This window comes from Ananas comosus, linkage group 7 (assembly GCF_001540865.1).
Source record: "Ananas comosus cultivar F153 linkage group 7, ASM154086v1, whole genome shotgun sequence".
Classification (NCBI taxonomy): Eukaryota; Viridiplantae; Streptophyta; class Magnoliopsida; order Poales; family Bromeliaceae; genus Ananas; species Ananas comosus.
The window spans coordinates 7036798-7042465 of NC_033627.1; positions in this window are offsets into that span (position 1 = coordinate 7036798).

A 5668-nucleotide genomic window follows, 5' to 3' on the forward strand; every position below is an offset into this window, starting at 1 on the left:
GAACTATATTTATATAGTTCTCACCCCACTTTGTTGCAGGGCCTAGCGAGAGAGCACCGGCAGAGGACCGTGGTAAGGGCATAGCGCCCTAGCTAGCTAGTTACCTCCTATATGCATTAGAATCGGGCACCATTTTGAGAGGTTATGTATTATGGTTCGAGCGACTTATGCACTTTGATGGTGAGGTTGCTAGTGATGTATATATTATGAGAAGAATATGTATTCATTTTGGGAGAAGAAAGTTGTAAATCTCTATGTAAATGTTGAATGTTAAATGTGGTGTAATAGTTAGAACTATCTTGCTCTTGTTGGTATAGCACTTGTGGTGGTTCGTTGAATCATGTATGTTATTTGAGTTTATTCTGGGCAACTCTTGTACATGATTGCTTGTTGAGCCATGGGCGGATAGAGGAGGTGATGTCCGTTCGGCGTCTGATCGAATGCCTGGATCCGGCCAAATTGGCGGGTCGCGGGGCGTGACACACACACGCACACACACACATTGGTAGAGAGAGAGGCTCTCTCCTCTCTCTAAATCTCTCCCTCATCTCTCAAGAACTCTCTCCCAAACTTTGGGATTTGGAGGAGAAGGAAGCGAGGAGGTGGAACTTCATCTTCATCTTCTTTTTCCTCGCCATTTGAGCAAGCTGGAGAGGTAAGCCTTTGTGTCCATTAATGGTAGAACTCTAGGGTTTCGATGTTAAGCTCTAGAAATGGACTAGAAGGAATCCTAGCATGCTAAATAGATGGAAAATACTTGATTCATGAATCAATTTGGAGTATTTTACAATAGTAGCATACTAGGGCTCTGAAAGGGGGTTTTTGTAAATAGTTGAGTTTGATCTCAATTGACCCTCCGTAAACCTAATTGCTAGATATTCTGACGCGTTTGCGAAGTCGGTTCGACGATTCGTCGAGCCGGTGCGAAGATATTAAAGAAACAGACTATTTAGCTTTGTTTCCGCCTGGAGGGCCGAGGCGATGACTAAAAATCATGGAAACGAATCTAGAGCGCCGTGGAGGCAAATCGTAGACCTATAATTTTCGGAGCTGCGATTCGGCGCACGGTTGGTGCGCAATTGCAAAATTGGGCCGTGCCGGATACGGGTGCCGTGGGAGGCCGATTGCAAGTGACTACAAGCAATCGGAGAGCGAATCGAGGTGGGTTGTGCTCATCGAAGCAACTAGGTCGCCTCTATGTCTAGGAGAAATGTGAATTCATGTTGATGCATATAAATGGTAGATGAATGCAAGGATTAAATGCTAGGTGAATGCATATTATAATTGCTATGCTATGACTACCATAGAATGCATGATGAGCATGTTATAGAAATGCTAGCTAATTGCATGATGCTAGGAGAAGCATAATAACATAGTGACTCTTAAAGAATGCATGTTGGCATTGAGATGAATGCATGACTATATATATGCATATAAACTAGATCGATAACTCTAGAGTGAGTAGAGAACTCGATATTAGAAATAGAAACACGAGAACTATGAAATACTCGACTGGACAACTAGGATGTCAAGTAGATCGAGTGGTATTGAACCTAATGTTAGTAAACATAGGTCGAACACGAGTGGCATCTAACCTAGTGTTATTAAACATAGGTCGGACACGGATGACATTGAACCTAGTGTTAGTAAACATAGGTTGAACAAGTGAACCTAGAGTCAAGATCTAGGTAGAGATAACATGTGAACCTAGTGTTGTTGAACCTAGGATGAATCATAAGCGGCATCGAACCTAGTGTTAAAGAACATAGGTTATGGATTAAACCTAGAGTTAAAGTAAACCTAGGTTATGTGATAGAGGCGTTGAACCTAGAGTCAGCTAGACCTAGGGTGGAAAGGATGTCGGACCTAGATAGGTCGATACTATAGGGTTTGAGATCAACCTTTGAGTTGTGAAATGGATTCTGGAATCCCTAGTGATGGAAACTTGCAGCAGAGTGCAAGAGATGGCATTTAGAATCATAACTGCAGGTATGTGTGGTTCTCCTCGCCCGGCAATGATTCAACGTGTATGTGTGGTTCTCCTCGCCTGGTATGCCATAAGAATAATGATCCAACGAGTATGTGTGGTTCTCCTCGCCCGGTAAAAGCTCAAATGGGTATGTGCGGTTCTCCTCGCCCATTTAGCTTATTGGATGATGACGCCTAGATTGACTTGAACCATTGCTGGGTAAGGGCGATGTGGTCGCTGCCAGATGACTAAGTCACGGCTTGAGCCATTGTTGGGTGTGATGCGATGAGTTCGCCGCCGGATGGCTAAGTCATGACTTGAGTCGTTGTAGGGTTTGATACGATGAGTTCGCCGCCAGATGGCTAAGTCAAGAGGTGCAGTGGGCTGTGACGGCAGCCAGGCTGGGTGCAGCCAGTGCGCGGACTATCCTCGGATGATTGACTCGAAGCCGAGTCGGGTGGATAGCTTGATTAAGGTAGTGAAAACCTTGAAGGCTAGTGATAGAGGCAAGAACTAAGGTGATAGAGACCTTAGAAGCTAGTTGGACATGAGTTAGTTAGCGTGATAGAAGTAGAATCGATAGATTTACTTCTTTGGTTGCATTGTTGCATAAATTGCATATGGAATGGCATTATTACATTTGTGAGGCAAAGCATGATATATGTTAGTTGCATTTAAATTATGATTTTATATCTATCTATTGCACTAATATGTTGTTGCCTCCCTTGGACCTACTGGTCGAGCTTTTCCCTTAGGTGGCCGTACCCACTGGGAACCATGGAGTTGGTTCTCACCCCACGTTGTTTTGGGGTGTTACAGGTTCGCACATGAGAGGCGCGGCGGCGCAAGACAAGGGTGTAGCTCCATAGATAGCGCCCTACCCCGGAGATCAGGGATAGCGGTACCCCGAGGAGGCATAGTCTAGGGTTATAGGAAAGGGAAAAGAACACAATGTATCAAACTTGTAAATAAATGATGTAGTAACTTGATTGTATTTGGAAGTCATAAAAATGTATTATGCAAGTGTGATGTAAAAATGAATCTAATGGGAATGCTTGTAATAACATAGGATGTGTTATGTTGTTTGATACCTTCCTTATGCAATCATTGTACGAATATTGTTCCTATTTGAAACCTCTTGTATTGTACTGTTTGTTGAGCCNTTCGGGAACCGGTCTCTCCCTGCGCGGGACCGGTCTCTCACTGCGAAGACGCGTTCGGGAACCGGTCTCGCCTGCCAGGGACCGGTTGCCTCAGGCTGCCTCAACACTGCTCACTGGGGGGACCGGTCTCTCCCTCCAGGGACCGGTCCCCGAGAGTAAAAACTCTCAGGACTTGTCCAAAGTTTCAGTTTTCGAACTTTTCGGGTCGGGGAACATTTTACAACCCTCCACCAAGTGTGGAAGAGCTCGAAATACAACCAAACACTCGAACCTCGCAATTTGCAAAGGTCCAGTGTGTTACACGAGGACTTGAGACTTGGGCGTAGTGCTGCGACGGAGGAGCAGATCAAGGAGCTCCATGAGTTGTTGGCACGGCAGGCTGCGGCAGCTGCGCCGGTAGCAACACGCCATGTACCGACAGTAGTGGCGATGGATTCGGGGGCAGTGGCCCCTAGTTCTGTCGAAATGGAGGCGGAGAAAGAGCGGGCTTTGGCGGCCCTTATGACCTTCAAGAGGTTTGATCAGCCTGTCTTTGATGGAGAGAATGTCGATCCGTGGATCGTGGAGATGTGGATTGACTCTATGAAAACGCTCTTCGAGGAGCTGTACACCTTGGAGCGGGACAAGGCGCCCCTAGCTGTGCACTATTTGAAGTTGTCGGCAAAAGTGTGGTGGAAAGGCATTCGACAGAATCGATCGCCTAGTCTCCCTCCTATGGCATGGTATGAGTTTCGGGGATTGGTGTTTTCAACTTACTTCCCCGACACTGAAAAGAGAAAGCTTCAGGACAGGTTCAGGAAGCTGCGACAAGGAAACCGCTCTATGAGGGAATACAAACGGGAGTTTTCCCGCATCGTGAATTGTGTCCCGGATGTGGTACAGGATGACAAGGATAGGGCCGATTGGTTCCTGCGTGAACTTCGACCGGAGATTTACAAGGAGGTGCAAATCTTCAAGCTCACAACCCTTGTGGAGGTGTTGGATCGAGCATTGTGGGCAGAACACGGCGAAGCTTTCGTGCGTGAGGAGCATGAGTCTTTTGAGCATGAGCGGGGAGGGGTGAGCCCACTGTCGAGCAGTTCGGGTGGACAATCAAGCTCTAGACGCCACTCGAAATAATCCTCTACCCGGTTCTCCCTAGGATGCGTGATTTGTGGTGGTCCCCACTGGGCTCGGCAGTGTGTACTCCGCGATGGAAGGTGCATTCGTTGTGGGTAGCCGGGCCATACACGGGACGAGTGTCCGCAAGGCGATAGTCGAGCCTTAACATTGGCGACAGCCTTTTCCTCTCCAGGACAGTCTGTAGGTGTGCCACCTGCGGCATGGTCGGAAGAGCGGCCGTTGAGGATGATGCCACCGAGGGGTTCACGGCGGGCATCAAGTGGCCGTGGATACGCAACCCAGGTGGAGGAACCTACTACTACCGACGATGTTATGGCAGGTATGAGTTAATTAAGCAAGCATATGCTACTACCTGATATCAAGTTGTTGCATAGCATGCATTTTATTAAGTGGTCAGTTGCTACTATTTATACATTGCATAGTAGGCACCCATTGGACGGGTAGGTAGATACCCGGGCATGCTTGCATTATGAGAGTGTGGTGCCTGCTGGAGCAGGTAGAGGGCCATGTGGCACTGACAAATTGTTAGTGATGGTTCCTGGACAAGAAATGGGACTCGTGGTGAACGTGAAATGGTGAAGTGACTCTTGAGGCAGCGAATAGTGGATTTCGAGAGTCGAGTGGTGACAGATAAGTGGTAAGAATACCCGAGTAGTCCAAGGATTCGGATATAGTTTTGGTAGATCAAACAGTGAAGGCGAACCACTGTTGCGAAATTGGTTGATTAGCGCCGAGTTTGGCCTGTGGGCCTAGTAGTACCTCGAATTGAGGTAGGTGAGTAGTGCTCGTATAGTCGGTGTGTATAGGCAAGGTTGCCTAATGCTTGACCTAGTTGGAACGCTATAGGGGCGTGTAGAGCGCTCGAGTGTAGATACTCGTAGAGTGCGGATTTGATTCAGCCGAGAGAGTGAGGTGGTAGTAGCACTGTAGCATTGCTAAGTGTGAAGCGGGCAATGGATCACTCGAAGGGCTGATGGCTCGCACTAGGTGCATAGGAGCCGATAGTAGCGTATGTGTGACTCGGTAGAGCATGTCGTGTAGGACGACGACAGCGGGTATTGCTTGGGGATGACCCGTGCCTAGACCATTTGTGTACTATAGAGCCTGGGCCCTTTGGGCAGGCGCAGTCAGCTGTGAGTGACAGCGGCCCGGTACCTACAGGAAGGGCAGAGTTTTGGTCAGGACGATAGTCCGAGCTTAGACCTGGGAGCGTGGAATGTCACGTGTTGGATCTCGAAATCGAGGATACACCGAGTGTGTAGTGACCTAACCTGAGGATTTGGTGAGGTTTGGGGTCTTGGTTGCTCCTGGTTGGAGTGTGTGCGAATTCCCAAGTGAAAATTTCGCCCAGTGCAAATTGGGTCTACGCCAGTGAGCGAGGGACGCTATGCGTAGTTGTGAGAGGTTTAGGCGG